Source organism: Trachymyrmex septentrionalis, unplaced genomic scaffold (assembly GCF_001594115.1).
Source record: "Trachymyrmex septentrionalis isolate Tsep2-gDNA-1 unplaced genomic scaffold, Tsep1.0 scaffold37, whole genome shotgun sequence".
In the NCBI taxonomy this organism is placed as follows: domain Eukaryota; kingdom Metazoa; phylum Arthropoda; class Insecta; order Hymenoptera; family Formicidae; genus Trachymyrmex; species Trachymyrmex septentrionalis.
The window spans coordinates 387,864-412,091 of NW_017305536.1; the positions used below are offsets into that span (position 1 = coordinate 387,864).

General features: G+C 39.0%; 1 protein-coding gene across 2 annotated transcripts in view; it reads right to left on the minus strand.

Moving 5' to 3' along the window:
- The window catches only part of LOC108750655 (tyrosine-protein phosphatase Lar-like), a 369,675-nt gene that overhangs the window by 317,244 nt on the left and 28,203 nt on the right, over positions 1–24,228 (minus strand). Inside the window, exon 1 of one of the 2 annotated variants that reach the window (XM_018490283.1) lies at positions 3,523–3,781. The exons of the other annotated variant lie outside the window; for it this stretch is intronic. The gene's annotated coding sequence lies outside the window, so the exon portion shown is untranslated. Of the gene's footprint in view, positions 1–3,522; positions 3,782–24,228 lie in introns of those variants that run through there. 2 annotated transcript variants of the gene reach the window in all.

A 24,228-nucleotide genomic window follows, 5' to 3' on the forward strand; every position in this document is an offset into this window, starting at 1 on the left:
ATATGAATAATACAAAATGAATTTTTCGCAGCAGCTTCGTAATAAAGTTACGATACCACATCACACGTTTCACCCATTTTATTTTTACAATGCTACGATACGAGGTAGTGTGCTGTATTCTTTATGCAATTGAAAACATAAAAACATATACGCGTATAGATAATTGTATAGATGTATTAATATTGGAAAATGTTGCCAAGAAGGGTTGTCATAAAATGCATTAATCAATATATGTATTTTAAAAAGTTATTATCGAACACTTTGCTTGTTTTTCTTCTCTCATAATGTATTCATGTATTACACTATAAAATATTCTCTTCATTCGGAGAGAAAGAGAGAGGAAGAGTGCAAGGTTTTCATGATAATACAGAAACAGAATAGACGATATTGAAAAGAACAGTACGTATATTTCACGAAATTTCAGCAAAGAAACGTGGAATTATCAACATTCTTGATTAAGCTATTCTTGATCAGACACAACAACGAACAGAGGCAACTGTTGCTTCATTTGAGCACGGACAAAAAACACGGGCGCAACGCTTTCGTATAAAATATGAAATTGCATCCGGTGCATTTTTCAAGATAAAAGACTGAACGCACTTTCGCGAATGTATGCGATGCACCTGTACGAGCCAAAGTAGCAAACCGGAACACCGTGGAGCTTTCGTTTATGCACAGTCGTACGATAAGATCTTTTTATTTATATCATCTGCAATGTCCGCGCTGCAGAAACGAAAGCGCACACGCTGAGCTCGAGATAAAGATAATAGCGTTTTAAAGAAAAAATTTCCAGCGTACAAGAAAATTCACAGGAAAGGAGAGGTGGAGAACATTCATTACAACGTGAGAAACTATATACTTTCAGAATTAAAGTAAAATTTTAGAGAGGAATTAAAAATCATTGACATTCGAAGAAATAAAAAAAGGCAATAGCATCCTTCCGTGAAACGCAATTTTTCGCATCAGCAATAAATGACATCTCAGCATGCTCTTTAACGAACGATTAATTGTAAAATATATAAATATATTATTTGAATCACTGAGTGGAACAGCGATATAGGTTATTGAGGATAAATATTCTTTTGATATATTATATTATCTTTTGTGCGAAAGATAATTAATTTTAAATTCCAACCAACTCTGATCATCATCCAACGAGGTAATCTCTCGAAAACGTAAGCCAGCCGCGATCGTTGCCACAGCGGCGTATAACACACAACGACGGCATCGAACAACAAGATTATTACATATTAGACGCACGTAACTTTGCGAAATTCATCGCGATAATTTAAAACAAAAAACTAAATTAGCCCCCCCATTCTTCTCTTTTTTTTTTTTTTTTTTTTTTTCAAATCAACCCACAACCCTACGCTCGACGTAATCTACCAGCCAGATCAGAAAAAAAAGGTGTACGGTAAACAACGGTTGTGCTATTCGCAGTTAGCGCGAGTAAAACGCATTGCGGAAGCGTTATTTTTCAAGCGCTTTTCGGAGCGAGACAGCTCGTATCTCGTCGGGACGATCCGCGGCTTCGCGTTCGCTTTCGTGAGACCCATCAGACAGGCCCTATAACGTTTATTTACACAGCTCAAACACATTTTTCACTCTCCACATAGCTTGTGGCATGTGGACGCGCGAGAAGCATTATTGGCCGGCCACGTAACTGGCATCCACCACGACCATTAACATCATTCCTGCTATGAGCAATAACGGCAGCGGAATCGCTATCATTTGGCTGCGCGAGATGTCGATCGATCATTCGTGAACACTGATGAGACCAAACGAAGGCACAGGATACCGATCTCGCGACACACCAGCGAGTAGCCGGTAATAATTCAATGTAAATGCGCGTAAGTGCTATTAACAAGACCTGAGGGGGGGAAGGAAAAGGGAAGGGAAGGGAAGCGCGGTCGAGAGTATCGTAAATGTATGATTGAACAACATAACGCGCACACACGAGATGCAAATGTATTAGGCGAAAGCGTATTTTGCGGGGATTGTCCGATGTACGTTGATGGGCTGGAGTGTGTAAAGACCGACGGAGTAAAATATATGCGATATCGTAACGGAAAGATCGCTGGCCGCACGCAGAAGAACAGCCGTTTCGCGAAAAGCATACATCGCGCGCGATAGTAGAAATGCACGTTACGTGCGTTTCAATTCGAACCGCTCCCGGAGTAACGTAACGCCGTGGCGGTAATTTCGGGGCTCGCCGCTGAAACGAAATGGCTGGGGTGTTTATTCATGCAAAGCCAACATACTCCGAAACAACTCACCACATCCCCGTGTTACGTAAATGAGATACTCGAGGATACGTCCGGATACCTCGTTGCTTGCTATCTTATGAGCGTCTGCGGATGCTTATAAAATGGAGATAATTAACGCAGCGTCTAGAGATAACGGGCGCACCAATTTGCGGTTATCTCTGCCCTTTTGTCTTAGGTGTTGCTCCGCACCTTTCTAGGCGCCAAGAAACGCGTTAAGATAACGCTACGCGATACGAGGATTCACACGACTTCTCGCGTAACTTCGCAAAACGCAAAAACGCCCGTTTCTCCAAACAATGTGAAACTTGTGCGGTAAATATTGCGCTAGAAATTGTTAACCGGAAAAACTCTGGTTATTTTTCAAGAACGATTGCAACGTGAGTTAAGCATTTTTGTTTTTTAATTTCTATACCTTTTACGTATAATAAAATTCGCAAGGAATACAATATTTTCGCGGTTATTGTTAATTGCACCGTATTCATATATTTCTCATTTATTTCAAATTACATTTTTACGATTCAAACCGAATCCGTACGTGTTTCAGCAGAAACTAATTTTGCATTTTTTTGTAAGAGATATTACGCGTTTACAATTCTATTGAAATGTGTATATACATCGTATATACATTACGGAATGGTACTTCATTTCACGCGAATAAATCGAAATTACTTACTTGAAGTTAATGGAATTATGACCGCGCGTTCGATCGATGTAATTAACTGCAACCAATATTTGATGAGTCTAAGGTACATACCCCGCGCGAGCTGACAACTAAATATCACATTGCAGCTTTTGACGTTGCAATGCGACGAAAAACAAAGGAAAGTTCGACATTATATCGAGTATCATGTAGTAAAATATGTAATAGAGCAATTGATGCATTATTACGTTATTGTAATTTATAACTAATTAAATGCACTAAACAAATAACAACACGAGACAATGTAGAATATTAATACAATAATTGCAGCTCGTAAATATCATATAAATCAACTATCTCATCGTGTAAAGTCAGTTTTAAAAGGACTGGCAGGATCAATAGGATATATATCGGAATTCATCGACACTTATGTTTTTATTGAACCTCACAACGTTTAAGGCAACAGTCTACGTAATTTGGAAAAGGAAACTCGTAGAAATTACCATATTATGCAAGTACGCATGTATGCGACGAGTTCTAGCGATGTTTAATGTTACGTATATATATATTATATAAAAAAAATTCACGAAAATCGCGAGTTACGATTTCGCTTACCTATCGCCAATCACCAGGAATCGTCCTACTTGAACATCGTTGGCAGAAGCGCGTCAAGTATAGGACGCCCGCTGTTTTCTACTTTTTCTATCCGTCCCTCTAGCTTCCAAATGATGATTCTTAACTCCAATCGTAATTGCACTATCTGTCACTGGTGCAAAGGTGCATTTGTAATTAAAGTGCCGCCGTTAAAATCGTCACGATCACTAACCAAGCCAGCCGCAGCGCGACCAGAGAAGAAGCTCGTTCATGACGGCGAGGACGAGGGCTCGAGAAGCTCCTGAGATGCGTCGCACAAAACTGTCACACAAGCGTGTACGAGGACAACATACGTGCTAGCGGCAATCACCTTTTTTTACCTAGCTCTTAGCTGCTGGCTCTTATTTCCCACGCAGCTAATTAATCCCGAATACGAGAAGCGCGCGCGATAATGGGGAATCCCATGGGCGAGTTTTAATTAAAACTCGGGGCCCCTTAGCCCGTCGCTCGCATAGCGCGCTTGACCTTCCTCGAGTGGTAGGCTTAATTGAATCCTCGGTGGCGAGACGCGACGGTTACGCATACGTGCGTCGATTAAACGCGCTCGCATGTTCGCTGTTATCGTGGATGTACATATGCCGCAACACACACACACATATATATATATATATATACGTATATATATATATATATATATATATACACACTCCGTTCTAGCTACTAGTGCGTTTACATCACGATGTGGTGGATATCGTGCTCTGTCAGCTGATCCACCGAAGCCCTCCGTCAGCCGGTCTGACCACCGCGCGATCCGCTATCACTGAGTCCCGTGGCGGTGGAAACTGCCGCGCTACTACTGCACCGCCGCCGCTACTGTCTCCTTCGTCACGGACCGTCACTACTCGTCTCGCGCTCACTCCACCTGTCTGCAATTATTTCTGTTTACCGTCTCCTGATATATATCGTCCGTGCTCCTTCCCGGATAATTTCCAAACAGCTCGTCGATACCTCTCCCGTCGTTATCTCGCGACACTTGACCCGCGACCGATCGGTCGGATCACCTCTCGAATATGTCACTATTCACCCTCGGCAGCCGCCAGCGTTCTGGCGGCTGACACTCGCGCGAACTTGGCGCGAACACTCGATCGCACGAGGGGGAGGACGTCGCGTTTAATTGTGCCCACGTTACTCAATTATCATCGATGAGTAGTAATTAGCCGAGACAAGCGCGATTCACTCATAGTCGCGCGATTACTCCCGCCGCGGGATTTCACTGGAATCCGCGCAAGGGTGCTCCGCGCGCGCGCGCGCGCGCGCGTGCGTGCGTGCGTACGTACGTACGTACGTACGTATGGATATATGAGTGTGTGCGTGTGTGTGTGTGTGTGTATGTGTGTGAGCGTGTGTTGTACGTGTGTATGTGCGCGCGCGCCTATGGGATCCAGGTCCGACCCTGGCGCGATACGATGGAGAACTGACGTCCTGACGGGCTGCAGCGCCCCGACGACGGGCGTCCGGTGAACCATCCGCCGTGAAGCGAGCGGCGGGAGATCCGCCACCCCATTCAACCCCCTCCTCGTATCCGACGCCCCCTCCTCGTATCCCCCCCCCCACCCGCTACCCACCATGAGCGGCACGGTGCTCCGCTTTTGCCCGTATCACCTTGTCGTCGAGAGGGCACCGTCGTACACGCTGCCACGCGAAATTGCACAACATTTTGGAAAATACTATTCGTGCTATCGAAAACGAACTTTTCGGCGTTGTCCTAGTTTTTTGCGGAAAAAACATTCGTCACAGATTCGGGAGACATACTGACGAAAAAAAAAAAACGTATTGTTTATCGATCATACGTACGGACCCTGATGTATTAATCCCGATGTAATCATTACGTTTCATATTCTATCGCTCGATAATGAAATTATTCAAATGTAAGTGTAATTAAATTGCATAAAAATGTAATTGAATTATATAAGTTATACGAAATGATCAACATTATTTTAAACAGATAAAATGAGCAAATTTACTTGCGTTAAATTTAATTATACTAATTGTAAGGACTTTCCCTCCGTGTAAAAACATTTTGGAAATACGATAAAAGAAACGAAGGCAAAGTACGTACGAGGAATACTCGAAAATATCGTCATAATTAAATTAAAAAAGTAACCCGATACGACTCGCAGCCAATCGATCGACGCTACGGAAATGCTCCGGCAGAAATAGGACGCACGGAATTGAATATCTTTGATTATTTCTGTTTAGACATCTCTCATGATATTTCGTAAGATTTATATTCAATGCATTTCCTGCATCCATGCATTAAAAAAATTCAGAAGAATCTAAAAATTATCACGAAGCTCTCTCTCTGTGCCAATTGACGCTTTTTACGTCACAATTCTTATATTAATTTATATGAAATTTACATGTACTGGAGTCTTAAAAGTGACGAATAGGCAATCTAAAGGCACGAGAGGAATAGATTCGCGTAATTTCTTAATCAATATGGCCTAAATCATTCTTATGACAGAATAAGGCTCGCGTTCTAAGCTGCGTGTTTTCCAAGCACTTGCATGCATTTGCAAACGTCACGTGATTCGCGGAGGCCGTGTAATAGACGGCTTTACATCACTTCAAATTGGATACAGTATAAAAGGTAAAATCCTAACTTTTTCAATCTGCGAGGGCATCATTTTATTCCTGGATTATTGCAAAATGTGTTTTATCCTAGAAAGAGAAAACGTACCAACATACACGGATCCTCATCAACGAAGCATTATCGATGAAAAATCCCTCAAATCCGTAATTCTATACGCTATTGCATGTATCAATTTTTTTTTATATGATAGCGTTATAGTCTGGATAATATCCAGACCACCATAACGCAACGTAAGTATCATGAAGGCCTATTCGGGAACAATTTTAAATTTTAACGTATCATAAAAGCAGGGAAATTAAAAAAGAACTTGCACATTATTTATATATATTATGTTATACATAATTTTATAGTTTTAATTTTACGTCGCCGAATAAAAGCGACTCGGCGTTTGCTAGTCTAGCTTTGCAGTCTTTACGCTCTAAGCTGTATTATTAATTAAAGGAATTAACTTCGCCATATATGGCGCGACCCATGCTCCAGGAAAGGAAGGTCGAACGCTTATATCATAGTCTAATTTCCAATTAAGGTGTTATTAATATCGGCGCCAGTAAACGTTACACCTCAAGGATTATATTACAATTTACATTTCGTATGTAAAAGATGTATTATCACGTTTGAATATCTTATTTTAATTAGATTACACAATCAATACAAACAAAATTAATTAGAAGTGACATGCAGCAAATACTAGAAGATCTAAATTAAGAAGAATGTATTTTAATATAAAAAAAAATGATAGTTTCAATATTACATAACAACTCTATGTAACTTATAAGAAGAAAGAAAAATTATTCTTTGATTAATCTCAAATAATAATTAAAACAATATTTAAAAAAATAGCACAGGTAGTTTAGTATCCAATTGACTTTCCTCGAAGAAAAAAAATTAATTTCGAATATTTAATTCACGAATATTTAATATATTATTAGAAAGCGTACCGGTTTTTTTTCTTTATAATGTATCGACAACTTTAACAATGTAAATAATTAATTGACGTATATATTGTTTAATAAGTACCATATTAATAAATTTCCACATATCAAATTTCAACATGTACCATGATCGGAATATTACTCAGATGTTTTGCTAAATATTATATATCCAATGTTCGTAATATAGAATTGCACGAAAAGCGCATATAATTGCGTAAAAAAGTAAGCAGTATGCATATGAGAGAACGAACCTCAATTAAAATGTAGTTTTCATCTTTTTTCGAATGACAGCTGCTCGGAGCAAATAACAATTGTTTAATTGAAACGATAAATTTTTCTCTTAATATATACTTTTCTATGCCTATGTTTTTAAACATGAAGTATTACAATTGCTCGTCTAAGTAAGAATACTGAATATTTTAAAGACCTGACACTAGAAATAGTAATAATCAGTGATTGTCAAATATCATTTTAAAAAATTATGGAAATATAAAAAGTATTAAAATAAATATGTCTCGAGTGGATTACTTATGATATAAAAATTGAAATTGGAGATTATAAGACATTGTAAATTTCTATATCACTTATTTTCACTGATTTATATCATGGATAAGGCTCAGGCGAGTATGGATGTTTCGCACCGCAATCTTCAGGATCGTAGAAAGGTGCGAGGGACAGAAGCAGGTAGGTGGGTCGTTTCACACAGCAGCGCCTCGCTTAATTACTAGTTACTAGTAACAGGAGTTAGAAGCGTTTAGCTCACAGTTCACGCCATCCAACAAAAGCTTATAATGTTACGAACTATTCCCATTGCTACCCTAGATTCAACAACGAGGCTTCACCCGGTGCCCGGATTCGTATTACTTCGGAATCATATCAAATACGGAAACGAGTCTGCGAGTTCGCGAACTGCAGTTGGCTCGGTTTACAATATAATTAATCTCGTGACTAGCCGATATGAGTTTAGCGAGCTAAATATAATATCGGTGTCTGTAACGTATTATCCACGTAATGTGAGAAAAGTTGATATTTTATAATATAAAACGCGACAGTAACGAAGCGTCAGACTCTAACAATTACAATTTCGCGTTGAACTTGATTGAACTTGCGTGTAAATTAAGACGACACGTGAATTCAATTAGGGGAAATGATAAATTTTCAAACATTTGTTTTTCCGCGAGCCAACCAATGCAATTGATTAATACAATTTATTGCATACTGCCGCACAACTTTATTCACTAGTGTGGCTATTTTCAGGTTGTGACCATAAATCTCGCATTTCTTGAATCACCAAACGGAAAATTCATGGACAATAAATCGGAGTTTCGACAACATGATTCAACGATACCGAAAACGAACGCCCAAGCGCAAATCACAACTACATTGTTAAAAATCCTTCGTTCGTAGAGATTCGCGAGATCGATTTACCAAACACCATTTGAGAGAATTTTGCAGCTTTGACATTTGCCGGGCGAATGAAACTAATCAAACATTCTATCCGATATACTGCAACAACAGTCACACTATCCATAACCATTTTGTTTGACTCAAATCGCCTCGATTAAATACAAAATTGGCTTGTGCGATTACTTTCAAAGAAAGATGGATCACAAAAGGTATACGTATTTAGAATGTGCTTTTAATGCGATAAATGCGCATTTTTTTCTTTTGAAATTCTATATACGTGAACTGAGTGTGTTAAATGCGCACTAACGTTATAAGTGTAATCGTGACAAGTGCGTTCTGAATATAACCCATGAACACCTATTCAATTTGAAAATATTCCACCGTTCTAACATTATTACATTCTTTATTTTTGAATGCACAGTACCTACGTGAAAAATATGTAGCTTACACATGTACAATATATAACCATCCTCCTTTTGTACACTTTCCTTAAAAAAGTTTGGAATATAAAAAATTTAAAAAGAATATAATACATTTCTCTGTATCTAATAATAATAATAATAGTAATAACAATAATACTAAAGTAGAGAATAAAAGAAATAAGAAAATGAATGAACGAAGGGTAAAAAAATAATGGAGAAATATCGAATAAATTGTGCGCATTCTGCGCTTCAGTCAGCTTCAGGGCTCGAAAGAGTAGCTTGTGTAAGCAAGGATGGCAATTTGGGCAGCGGACATCCCTTGTCGCCTTTGGCGAGGCTTCCGGGGCCGACCGGGCATCCCGACCGGGCATCCCATGCCGCTGAACACAGCGTTCTCGGTCGGCTGTATCCACACGCGTGCTAGTTACATTGGGCTTTGCACTGCCGATGCGTGCATGTAGATCGAAGGGAATGGCGATGCTACGTACACTAGGATGGTTAGACCTGGTTGGCGTACGTTAGCCGTAGCCCATACACACGCAGATTGGATCGGACATTGCACGCCGTGCAGCTCAGCTTCTGAACAGGGAAACTGCGTCCACTCACAGTCCGCTGTAGCTATACCTACCTACCTATCCAATGGGATACGGACTAACGCAACCACGCGTACATTTAGGTTATCGAATTGTAATGTTCGATACGAGAAAGGCAATCTGGACACCGTTATCCTGACGAGATGCCATTCCGAAATCTCTGTCAATTTCGGTAACGCAACTACGTGTAACTCTGCGCGATGCGATCGTCCCATGTGCGATTTCAAGTTTCGACAAAAGCGCGCGGCGCGGCGCGGCGCGGATGTTTAACGCCGGAATATCCGCCGCCGTGTAGCCGGATAACACACGCGATAATAGCAATAGACGGAAACGCTGTACCGTTGGCGTTTACGCAAAGCCGCTGAGAGCTTAACAATAAAGTGAGGAACTTGGATCGAACGAACTTGTATTAAACTTCGCTCGCGGTCGACCGTCAATTTCAGTTCCAAGAGACAGCTCTGAGCTTGCTTGGAACTGGATGCCAAAACGAATTCCGAAGATACTCACAGTCGGTCCCGTACGCGTCCATTCGCCCGCGAAATCGGTTTCTTCGCACTGCGTTGTAAATGGTTAATGGCTCCACGTAATTTAATTGCGACTCGGCACCGACTCGGAGCACCGTGTCGGATGTCGGGATGTCGGGATGAAGTACGCGCCGTGTTCTCGGGGAAACTTCTTGGGGAACGATCCAGCATTTTGCTCGCTAATCCACTGCACGTTGTACGCACTCTCGTACCGCAGACAGCGAACGAAAGCAGGGAACGAAGGCAAAAGTGCCGCACACGGTGCCAAGAAGTGCAGATTTGCTATTTCCGTGAACAGTGAACGCTCCCTCCGACCCACGAGTAGCGTAACCTACCTACGACCCTTTAACGGGTAACAAGACCGCCAACAACGGCTTCATTTGCATTTATTTCTAGCAGACTTAACGTCGACCGCGATACGGAAGGAACGGGTGGCCGCGCCACCGTAATTTCCAACAAATATATACCCTCGAGGATCGCTCGTATAGTGAAATCCGATCCAATCAAAATGAGAAGCATAAACCGTTACGCTTGTCTACGTAGGAATACCGCGTGCACAGTTATAAAAGTTCATTTTTTCCATCTATCCCAACAATTCCGCTTTTTGGCAATTTATCGAGATAAAAGTGCATTTAAAAAATCAATTTTAAAAAATCATTTCTCAGTTTTTATAATCAAATTAAGTAAGACTAGTAGCAATACCGAAAAAGTGTTGTTCCCAGAATATAATAAAACATTTAAAAATATACTGTGCAAATTGTTTCTCTCTTGCAACATCTCTATCCATTCAAAAAGTTTCGTATATGCGCAGTTTTGAAATATTCTATTGCAGTGGTACACCTACGAGTAATTCTCACTTCAAATTACGGAATATTTTTTTTAAATTGACTCTAAGCTATTTTTTTTTTATTTTTTTTTTTTTTTATTATTTTAATTCAGTGTAAATTTTTAGATTCGCATTGAAATCCAGCATGCAAAAAAAATTGCAAGTGAACTAATAAAAAAAAAAAGGAATATCGGCAACGAGAAAACGTCAGAGTAGAAAAAATATCGGCGAACCTTTATAATAAAAAAAAAAAAAAAAAAAAAAAGAGGAACATATATAGATCGAGATATATACCTTCTCGATACGTTTTACCGCTTCTCATTCTATTCCGTGAGAAATAGCTCCGTAAGATTCTCGGTAATTGCGCGCAATTCTTCCGTTCTGCTGTTCGGCTTCATCGTACATTCTAATGAAGGCATCAACCTTCGGTGAGAACAAACGGTTTCGCATCCTTTTCACGGCGGCACCTCCACCCCCACCCACGTTCGTCGACCTGAATTCACGAACGCCGCCCCGACCGAGATCGGTTTAAGTGAAAGAAGAAGCGCCGGAATTACGTAGGATAGGTGCAGTAACGCGAATCGCCGCCGTCCTCCCGACCTCAAGATCGAGCATCGTGGATTTCAATTTCTCACGGAAAGAAGCGTGGAAGCCCCGCCATTAAACGGAGGTGGGAAGAGCCCGAGAGCGCGGCGCAATTCGTGGACGACGACTAGTTGCTTCCCTTCCATTATCCTTCACCTTCGATTTCCGTTAAACTACGGAAAGTGTGCGCGCCATTGGTCGTCGTCGCTCAGTTCGTCGGAAAAATCGATAGTTTAACGCGACTCTATCGTCATCGGGCAGCGTTACTGGGTAATCGCGCTTGTGCGTTTTGCTGTAAATTTTTGCGAAACGACTCAGAATAGAAAGTTACGGCGCGTCCGCGTTGTTAAGAATCCTCGAAAATGACAAAAGAACCAACCACCATCTCGGTAAACGCTCGCATGGTCGCCTCTCGTTAACGTCTTTGCAAACTTCGTCGTCAACATTGCTCGCTCTAGCGAAATATTCGTTCGCTCGGGAAATTCTCCTTCGAAGCGAACAATGGAAAATATGAGATCTCTCTCTATCGTCAATAATACATGTAAAATCACTCCAAAGTTTTCTGCATTTTTCGCATTAATATATCGCGCGAATATAATTCCAGATGTAAAATTCAACGGAATTATCTCCGTATATACGAAATCTCGTAGTTTCGGACAAAATTGCTTCGATGGCTGGAATGATCTTCGATGACGAGAGCACGGTATGATTCGAGAATTGGATTGAAAATTAGCGAGCCGACCACGCGTTGCGTGTGACGGATAACGCCATAAATTTCGTCGTGTACGGATATGTGCTTTCGGGAGGAGGATGTTGATTGTACGCGGGACGAAGCGACGAGGCGGCACGCGGTTCTCGTAGGCCGATGGAACCGCGCGATGACCGGTTGTCACCTGCCGCTACGGCAATTGTCAGCTTATGCAGAATACGAGCTGGTATTGCAGTACGCGAGAACTGCGCTCCACAAGCCACTCTAATAAACACGTCGTAAACCGGCGTATTATACACGTACATCGGGATGCCAACGACACGGTAGAATGCGGCGCATTAACAAACGCGATAATCCGTCTCTGAATAGTCTAAACTCTCAATAAAGTCTAAACTGTCAGGTAATCTGAGATTTTACGCTACAATTATGGATAGTCAACAATAATTCTCCGAGCGTATGGACAAAAAAACTGATTATTCTGAAAACTAAATTTATGATAAAAAATTTTAAATAATTTAATTAAACTTATTTTGGATTATATCCGTTTCAATAGTGTTTTTATTTATTTTTTTTTATTTTTTTTTTTTTTCATTTAAGAAACGAAATAAGTGTATTTTACAGTAATACATGTTATAATTTACGAAAAGGGATATACATATTACATTTTTAATTCCAGGATTAATATTCTAATTCCACAAAGCTATACAAATATTATACACGCGACTAATGTGATTAGTTGAAATGTAATAATGAATTAAAAACCACTGGAAGATTTGAAAACCCCATCAGACGAAATTACACACGTCCATTACGAAGATTTGGAAAAAAATAAATAAGAAGTGAACAGGTAAGAAATAAAATTAGCTTGTTTACTGACACTCATGAAACTCTCGTAATAAAATGCAAAAACGTAATAAAAGTTAAAAAATTGCATTTTTTTAATTTTCGATACGCGTAACAAAATGTTACGACGACAAAGTCAGACGAGTTAAAAATTTATTTTCTATAGCACACGTTTCATCAAGACAACTATATTAAAAATTTTGGATTTTTTTAAACAATCTCTCTCTCTCTCTCTCTCTCTCTCTCTCTCTCTCTCTCTCTCAACAAGCAACATCATAGACAGTCGCGACTTAGCGCGGTCAACTGTAATCATTAGCCATCGTCCGGACACAAGAGGGATTGGAACCACCATTTTAAACTAACGAGTGTCGTGTTCTAACCACCGCTTCCTCACAGAAACGACTAGGAATACCAAGAGGGCGGAAGGAGACGGGCGGAATTGCAAGGGGGTAGACTGGCAGAGATACGGGAGTTTAAATAACTCCAGTGCCGGTAGAGATAAGGAAGCCGGGCCAAGCGACCGGGGCGAGAGAGAGAGAGAGAGAGAGAGAGAGAGAGAGAGAAAGAGAGGAAGTTGTAGGGCGTGCGAAGTTAGCGTGTTCGTAAGCACTATTGTTTCGCTTATTGCACCCAATCGCTTTGGATTTCGGCGGCATAAGCGTCTGCTTTTCTCCCCCTGTATTACTTCCCTTTTCTCTGCACCTCGATTATACGCGATCGCTTTCTTAGCCCTTCGTTATGCACGAGATGGTGTTTCGAGAATCGAAATGGAAACTGCATTTAACTCGGCCGCCCGCCGAAATAATGTTCTGTTCTTTGATTTAGGGGAGAAGTCGCCGCTCGTCCATGTTCCCCTCTGTCTAGCTTTCCCTTCACTTGTGCATACCATGAGGGAGCATTCGAAGCAATAGGGGACTAATTGTACTGCATACGTGCACTATAAAGCAACGAAAGAATCGTTTTGTTAATATTGTTGTTTTATGGTGCGTGTTATCTTTCAAGCCTTTAATATTGCAATATCAGAGACTTTAAAGGTAACGAAATCGAAGGATCTGAGTTCTGAAAAGGTAAACTCCCCGATTTTCTTGTCGATTGACATACTACTGTATTTTGATGCCCTGATTACGAATATGATAATGAAAATTGCCAAATTGTCAAATATTTAAAATACAATCTTTTTCACATTCCTGACAAGCATACTGAGTAGTGACGCTTAGCCAGATTACGTGGCAAATGACCGTCAAAATGACCTTGTGGGTAATTTTCATGATGATATTTGTAATCAGCACACCAAAATACAGTACCGATCGATGATAAAACCGAAGGGTTCACTTTTTCGGAACTCCACCCAATCAGACATTGAAGCTTTCTCCTTCAAGGAAAATAGGATCATCAATTGCTCACTGATTCTAGTAAACGTTGACACTTTTTTACTCGCAATTTACAAAGTGGGGGCAAACACGTACCGTCTCTTTCGATGAAAACGACTTTTCACGCGAATTTAGTGCACAAGCTATAAATAAGTTTCCACCCCAACGATCATTTGCGCGCGCTCATTACCGTATAATCGAAAACAACGCGAATGAATAGTAGCACATGGATGCCAATGAAAAAAACGCATCGTGTAGCGCATCGATACAAATGTGTACGCATCGGCAGAAGCAGGCGGCGCGTGGCGACGTTTAATTAGCGGCGGACACTTTACAGCGCCTACAAATCTATCGAACGTTCGCGGCCGGATATCCGATATATCGCCGCAGAACTGCACTGCCTCATACACGAGACCGCAGTAACATCGCATCGACCGTATCTTGCTTCACACGTACGTACTCGTACGTATATACGTATGTACATTTACAATTTATCAAAAATGCAGATCACGTTTTCTCCAGCAAGCGGGAATCCAACACGGCGAACGTTATATTTCGATGCTATGTATTCTACTAATCTCACGGCACGCTTGTGCGAACGGCCAGCACTTAGAGCCCCATCGAATTTAATTCTGGCAGCAATATCGGCCGAGTACGTTTCACAACCGAGAGACGAGATGATTAATGGAAGATAAAGCACGAAAGCATGCTCGATGCACCGCGAGCAGCCTCCTGTTAGCATAATCGACGATATACGTCGATATGATCGTAAACACGTGATGGATGTACGAGGTCGGTAAATACAGGGGAGAGTCCGGTGAATCTAAAATATCTCAGATTCTTGTAATTGCATACAATCTGCGATGTATTCAATTAGTACACGCGAGTACTTAAATTAGAATCTGACCAATTTATATTCCACTTTTTAAATCAAACGAGATTAATTTATTTTTAAAGAATTAAAAATTAATATAGTTGTTGAAAGGAAACTTGAGTCGAGCAAAATACGTCAATCTTTCTTCTTCTTCTTCTTCTTCTTCTTCTTCTTCTTTTTCTTCTTCTCTTCCTTCGGAAGAGAACACAAATTTGAAGAAACAATTGACTTTTTAGAGAAAATTGAGACTTGCTCTGTAGACTAAGCTCTGTAATAATACTATAACTACAGCTGTAGTAATTAAAGTAATTAAATTATATTCCTTTTATCTTACAGCGTACTTCTACGAAGAATTTCTTACAAGTGTATATTAGACTATATTAACGAAAAAAAGGAGATGTTCTTAACGAAAGATATTTTTATGAAATAGGAGCGAAAGATATTTTTATAAAATAAGAGCTTGAACAAATCTATCTTTAAATATAGCATACTCGTATAATCTTGGCACATATATTCCTTCTTAAATAAAAACAGATGTCTTAACTTTTAGAATACTCTTTAAAACGGTAAAAATGAAGGAGCTTGCGATTACATAAATAATAAATATAACGAGATAATAAATTTTTATAAAGTTTCGTGTAAAAACATTGGTAGAGAAAACGCTGAGGTTGCGTTATACTCCAGTGTACTCACAGTTGTTTCTATTCAACAACATCAACATGCGCTATTCACGTCCGTAAATCATTAAGAAAAGGATATTTCACTCGACTGTCGACGAAACAGTAAAGGAAATGCTCTGCGACGGACAGCGGAAAGTGATGCCGAAAGTTGGGTCGTCGGGAGTCAGAAAACAGTCATTAAAGGCAAAAGAGAAGCGAGCTTCTTACGTCCAGTCAGCAAGAGACGACAAGGAAAGAAAGACGACGGCAGATGGACGAGAGAAAGGAGTTGTCGACTTCGATCTCTAATTTCTTTGCAAGCAATCGCTTTTTAGCACGCGATGGTCGGACTGATATGACAAATCGCCGCTACACAAAGTAGAAATTTTCATTGGAACGCAGACATAACTCAACTGTGCGTTATTTACAGCGGCTCTCTCTCTCTCGAGGGGGTTACCACTTAATGTAATTCTTAATGTAATCGTGGGACAGAGTTCTCAAAATCATTATAAAATATGAAATCTCTATATATGTATAATCCGATAATTACATACGCAACCGCGAGAAATTGTATAATATCAAATAAAATCGTACTTTTTACCAAATCACTTCACGTATGTAGTGAAAAAAGAATTATTTGTAATCAGATGAAATCGAATAAAATCATATAATTCCCCTCGGACAGTTTCTTGGGCGTACCTATAAAAAAAAAAGAAAGTAAAAAGAAAAGGGTAACACTGTTTACAGATAGGCCTCCGTCGTAATCAAAGACGAAATTTACGAAAAGTCAGCGATTGCGGAGACGCTGATATATATCTACGAGTATTAGCACTTCAGGGAGTCCGTATAGTACCGTACGTTACGGGGAGACCTTTTGAGGTTCGCCTTTCGCGTCTAATACGATGGCGGTATATTATCGCGCCCAGTGAGTCATACATTTTCCACGGCAATGATTCATAACGATGTAAATTTCAATTCCAGATTCTGGAGCAATTTCCCGCGCGAGACAACGTGTACGCGCTAGCGATCTTGTAAAATTAAAATGGTACTTCAAAGAGAGAGAGAGAGAGAGAAGTCGTTCAAAATTGTCTCTGTAACGAAATGCAATTCTACGAATAGCCATCCAGGAATGGAATAATCGATCGCAAGCGATAGGATAAAATAGCTTAAACTATTTGTTACGATAAAAATAATATTTTTTCTACTCGAAAAATTTGTCCCATAATTTAGCCGAAATTATAACGTTGAATGTACAGTAATGTGCTACGCGATTAACATACGTAAATGAGCGTCACGTAACTAATTTTACGGCAAAAGGAACGTAACTGTGCAGTACTGAAGCAGCAACGGCTACTGCCACGCAGTATACACGAAGTTTCCAGTGCAGCCTCTCTTCACTGAGACCAACGAAACGGTAATACGACTTCAGAGGAGAAAAAAAGCAATGTGACACTCGCGGGTCCACCAGTGGTTTGCTAGTTATGCTCGCGTAATGACGTTTAATTAAGATAAAAGCAGAGCTTTGAAGAAAAAAATTACCTAATTTCCATCCGTAAACGGAAACGTGATCTTTTCAGAAATAAAAAAAAAACGACGGTATTGTATATCAATTTGTTAAGTATTTCGATTAAAAGATACTTCGTATTTCTGTAACATAAATGATTAAGAACAGATTTCTTTACAAACGTAAATTTTAAAATAGGCACGAATAAAATTAAATTTTTGTTATTAAATTTGTTGTATAGTTTGAAAATTATAAAATGAATGGGAGAATTTTTATTTCAATTTGTATTCCAATTTTTATTCTATTTTTACAAGCGAATATTTATTTGTCTATAAATAAAAAATTAAAAAATATTTCAAATTTTCTAAAATGACGGTCTTAAAATGTCGACTCTATTTATCTTCAATGTTTCGATTAAATAAAATCGAATTAAATTTTATCGAGTAGTGCCGAAAAAGCTTTCTGTAACGAAGCTGTCACATCAGTTGTATTTTTATCAAAATTATTTATAATCATTAAATAACAAATTTAAATTACAACATCATCGGTATTAATGTACGAACAAAAACGCGGAAGATTAAAGTTCATAATTTGTCATCGAACAACGATAACATACATTATCGTTAATCGCGGAAAAATACACACAGAATTTTTTAGCGACAATTATATTTAACGGACAGGCATAAATAGGGAGTTTTTGCAATAACGTTTACCTAGATACGGTGAACGCTAAGGTTACGTTATCTTCCTCTTAATAACTAATTAAGAAAAGAATAACTTGACTTTAGCGCGTATTTGACTTAACCGTATTTGAATCCATGCTATTGCAAAAACTCCCTAATATCGTTACAAATGTACAGCTATTCTTCGTTTCTACTTTTTATAAATGAAAAAAACATTGTTGATTATAATTTCCATTCAGTTATAATGAAAATAGACCTATGAGGTTATAGAAACAGAAATTTATTGAGAAATTCTATCTACTCGTAATGTCCTGTATCGACGATCGTTCTCCCCTCTTTAAAGCTATCCTGATGCAATTCTGTTGGCAACATCTCGCTTTTGTGTTTCGACGAGATAGTCGCATCCGGAATTTCGCGTGTAAACGCGACTAACACGCAGGCTTCCAATCGTCGTACACCGCAGAACGATACAATGGACAATTTGTCAACGAACCTAACCGATGCCAGAATCTGTTCAACAGTCTTTGCAACCTCTGCCAATTTCTACCGATATTAGCGACCCGGCATGGACAATGAATTTCAGACTAAAGGCAAATCGATCTAAGCTCCCCCTCCCCCCGTTCATTCTTTTTTATCATCTCAATAATTAATAATGCAACGAATCTTTTTACGTTGAATCAATAAATTAATTTATTAATTTAAGCATCGAGCTATTATATTAATATCGAACAAAATTATATATAAATTCTCTTTGTTTCGCTCGCGCAATCAAGTGATATCGAAAAACCTCGCGACGTATTCACTGTGATCATTATTGTGTAAAATATTAATTACAATTAATAATATGTAAATTTCGTTTGCACATGATAAAGGTAGAAAAAGTGACCAAGTCCGATGATTGCGAACTACGTTGTAACATTGATACACGGAATACGTGTCGAAAAGAGTCAGAAAGATAGATTCGACCGATTTCATTTTCATGATTTATGAACGATTCGTGAACATGGGTGCCGGCTCGTAAATCTAAACATCCGTCGAACGAACGGGTGTTAACGAACCGCTGTCCAGCGTGGTAAAAATATCGCGCTATTGCGGGCTCGACGACTGCCTTTTACTTTTCGCTCGCGGGTTCGTTCAATCCAGGAGTGGAGTGACGAGAACGTCAGGACGACAGTATCGTTCGTCGATGAACGATATCTAAATAGTTTAATCGATAGATCGCGAAAAACTATTTCGGCTGCACGATCCAGATATCTACATCGATAAATTCACGATACATTGGCCCTCGCTGCTTGCGAGCGAGCGGCAGTTATCCAAAATGCCTGTGCGCAATTGAAACAATGGGACCAATCGCGATTGCTAGTTTCGGTAGCGTGCAATTTCCATTTAACGCAGTTGTCTCTAAGCCGAATGTAATTCCGTGAACGTGCGTGATTAGGTTTTGGTCCTGTACTGACGCGTCGCCGCATTGACCGCTGCCGTTCGCGCATTCATTAACACCCGTGTTAGCGAGTAATTATACCTAGAATAGTATTTTCCTGAATGACAATACACGATATATACACAATATATACGATACTCCTCGTAAAACTCGTAAGCTCGCAAGGAAATCTGTAATTAGACATATAGAAAATGTAAGCGATAAATGTATATACACGCGAGAAAATCACTAACGAAGAAACATCAAATTATTAAATTATTAATGGGAAATAACATTTTTTCGTCACGTTGTGTGTGTAGTTACTTTTAGTAGAATTACGAGAGAACTGAATTATTTTTCAAATTTTTTGATATTACATTCAGCGACGACAATCGTCGTTTAATTTTTACCGTTAAATATTTTCATAATTACATTAATACTGAAATTACTGTGTCAATATATTTCGATTTCCAGTTCTTGACAAAGAATCTGTCATCTAAATTTGATATAGTGAAGATGATGGGAATATACCGTGTATTCCATTTAATCCGTTAAAAGCAACAGGGTGCGATCGACTGCACGCGCATTTCACGGCAGAAAGTCCGATTATCGGAAAGTATAGCACTGAGTCGAGTTTTACACATTTATGTATCGGATATGCTATATATCACAAGTGCGGCGCACGCGTTTTAAAGTCCAGCAAACGTTAGCATACGTAGACGAATAATGCATTCGCGTCGCCGCTACCGCCATCAAATTGCATGAATGAAGTATGTGTAGTAATGTTAAATATTTCTCGCCACCCATTCAAACTTTATATAATAAAACAAGGGAAGTCGTATTCTTCTCCGTATGTGTGTGTGTGTGTGTGTGTCCTCGCTACCCATTATTGTATATAAAGCTTATAATCTGTGAATTTCCTAGCACCTGTAATTGGAGGCCTTTCGCGCTTTGTTCTCGCGTCAAACATCCCCTTGAAATTCGGCAACGTCAGGTAAGCTCCTCGGTAAGTCTCGAGACCATTCATCGGTTCTCGAACACGCGCGCCGTTTGTTTAAATCACAAAACACTCGCGCGCGATTTGAGCGCAATAAACCATGCACCCCCCCCCCTCCCCCCGTGGGAGCCCATTCGTTTGAGCACGCCGCGTGCTTCGAGCTTTTCCAGGAGGAGGACTCACACGGTGGGCAGGGGGGGAGGGGGGGGGGGAAAGGGGGGAAAAAGAGTTTGAAATGGAACGGGCCGTGACCGAGGCAGAGATCTCAGCTGTCGCCCACAGACAGTCCGTGGAGAATCATACGTCGTACAGTCCTCGATGGAAATTTCGCGGTCGCATTATTCAAACGGTAAGCGCGATTATCACGTTAAGCCTCTCTCTCTCTCTCTCTCTCTCTTAAACGCGATTTTAAAGTTACTCGAAAAATGGAATATGTGAAAATTTGCAAACTTCGCATGAGTAAGCGTAACAAGTTTATCAGGATAATGGAATGTATCCTATATACTATAGATAACTTATAATGTAATATTTTGAAACAAGTTTATAAAATAATAAATCCGATATCGCAAAAGTTTACGATAGAAAGTTTACAGAATTGATAGTTTAACCTTATCGAGATTCAGGCGGAAATATGCTCGTAAAATGCTGTTAACGTTTCGCTCCAATTTCTTCTTGTTTTTCTTTGATTTCATTGAGCAAACTTTGCGATCTATCGCTAATTCGACAGTAAAACACACTTTGCATAATACCGCGCTCTCTCATCGGGACACATTTTACACCGGGGCAAAGATTTACACGGATATCAATAACAGGCTGGCTTCCTCACTGTTGGTTGTGACTGTACCGTTCTTGATTCCGTTCCTGCAGGATATATACGAGTATAGTACAAGAACCCCTTTCACGCATGGCTACGGATGCGTGCCACTAGCATCTATGTGATCTTTATACCGGTGAGCATTAGCGTCCTCCGGTGTTTCGCATAATGTTGTTTTAACGGTACGTCACTTAGTGCGAAATGTAAACGGTAAACGAGTTCATTACACACCAATTGTTTCGTTACGCATTTTTCCTAACGAGTAATCCTTTTAGCGGCTCAAGCCTGTTTTATTAGAACGTAAAAAAACCAAGGGTCATTCCGGGATCGCATTTACAATTAATTGTGGTGGCAATTTTTGCAGACGATTAAACAATTGACTAATTAGCATATTTAATTACATCGCAATATAAATGCGTTTCACGTGCGTATTACGTCTTTAATTTTTGGCATTTCTATTCATTGCCCGTTTACGTGACTCTTGTACGGATATCGTAAAAACGCTGATATGTTTCAAATTCAACATTTATATATATATAATTCTACTCAATTAAGCTTTAATTCTACTAATTCAACTCTACATTTTTGAAATGAATGTAGAATTTTCACGTCTAAAAACGATAAATGATTACATTATGATGCGCATCGCGCATGTTAAATTGCGCTCAATATTTCAAGCTTTTAACAAGACGAGCTCACCAGATTCAGGTTCAAAACCTGTTATCCAATTATTTTGGTGCGCTGTACCTCAACGGAAAAAAAAACCTATCCTGTATTTCCCGCTGAATTCTCACGAAGATCGCTCGCACGCGAGGCAACGTTCGCGCTCGAGTTTTCGATTTCCTACTCCCACATTGACATTGCGTACACTCGGTGTACAATTGTTTTCTGCTGTTCTTTTGTAGCGGCAACTCAAAGTCTTCTGTTCCCTCCTCCTTTACGTTTCACCGTTCGCCCAGTGTGGTCGTAATCAGTCCCGCATCATCTTTCTCGCAGTCAAAGTTCAAACAGTCCGATCAAAGAATGTCTATAGAGAATAGAGACGTAACGCACACAATGCACGGGAATGCACCTATGTATATGAGTAATCTTGCATGTGAATATGTGTGAATATGTATCTATACAAAGGCACGTGCAGGGGAGATCGGTTTTCGTTCGCAATACCTTCCCAATAATATTTTCCGTGGTAAGATCGTCGTAATATAAGATGATCGGCGGGGGAGAAGATGCCACACTTAAGCCTTTATTCTTGAATAACTTCTTAATGTTATTAAATTAAATTACGAAAAAATATTACTCGTATTCTAGAGACCTTTCTTTATTTACACAAATTTACAAATTTAATATTAATATTCTCTTAATATTCCGCATTATTGGAAAAAATTGATGTCGTATCTCGTAAAAGTGGCATCTTCTCCCTATATATATATACGGATAAAATGCCATCTCCTATGGGAGAAGATGTCACAAACAATTAAATAATGTAATGCAATGTAAAACTTACATATTTTATTTATTTACAGCCCATAATCAAGAGTTTAAGCTGTAAAAACAAATAAAAATATACGATAAATTAAGGAAAGAGAGTAATTTAGGAAGTAAGTTGGACATACTTTTATTCGTTTAAACAGCATTTCATTAATTTGAAATATTTCGAATTATAAAATATTTAAATTTCATTCATAAAATCGTTTTAACGACGGTTTCAAGTAGGAAAAATTGTTTTGCATTTACTGTCATCTTATCCACAAGAGGAATACTTAATTTTTACGCATATAAGGATATTACAAATTATAATCTATATCAGCCATATGACCGCCAAGAAACACTGATCGAAACTGTACATCGTTTACTCGTAAGCATCGAAGTACAGATCTTAGCTACTAGCATATCAAATATTACAAAAAGCATGTTTTACGATCTTTTCATATTATCTTTTCGTATTATCTTTTCCAATTGACATTAACGCGAACATGTTCTCTGTCGATAATTGCGCAACTGTTTACCATACGCTTTTGCACAAAGTCAGTAGGGCCATATAACAAAGTGGCGTCTTCCCAAAATCTATTCTTGAGAAAATTTTATCATTAGATATTAATTAAGAGGTACTGTTTGAAGTCTTAATATTTGTGAAATTAGAAACAGGGAATATCGAGCTTTTGTCAAGTAACGATATTATAAATATTTAGACTAATTTTGCTGAATTTTCTTTAAATTTGCAATTATTCGTAATGAAATTAAAAGAACTAAAGAAATATTTTGTAAAGAAATTTATGTATCCATTAAATATATATATTGTTGATAAAATTACGTATCCATTTTCTTGAAATTATTCAACGTACAATTACTCGAGCATCCTTTTGCAAGGCAAATTGCAACTCTATATTTTTCAAATATCACGTAAATATTGGTCGAAAAATGTGTTCTTTGTACTGCAGACGACATTGGCAATTTTCCGAAACAACGCGGCCTTAGTTCGACACGTGTAGTTGGAAAGATCGAAATTAACGTTTCGCATTCGACATCGTTCTGTGCAGATAAGACAATAGAGTGCAATCGTGAAGATTAATTCACGATGCCCCAGTATTACGATCCAGCATAGGACAAAGCCAAAGGGCTCCGAACTAAAGGGAGCTCTTTGTTAACCCTAGATATCCATATCCCGCGATACAATCAAAGCGCACTGAGATCTAATAGACTCTAACACGTTTAACTACCTCCAATCTTTTGATATCTTTTTTCAATCGCTCAAATAGACTTAGTATTTACATTCTTGTCGAAACTTTAAATATATTTGAGAGAGAAAATAATTAAACATTGAACGTGAGTGAGTCAAAATATTTTGAGAAGCATCATTTCATATCTCAATCCTAGCGAAATAATAAAAAAAAAAAAAAAAAAAAAAAAAAAAA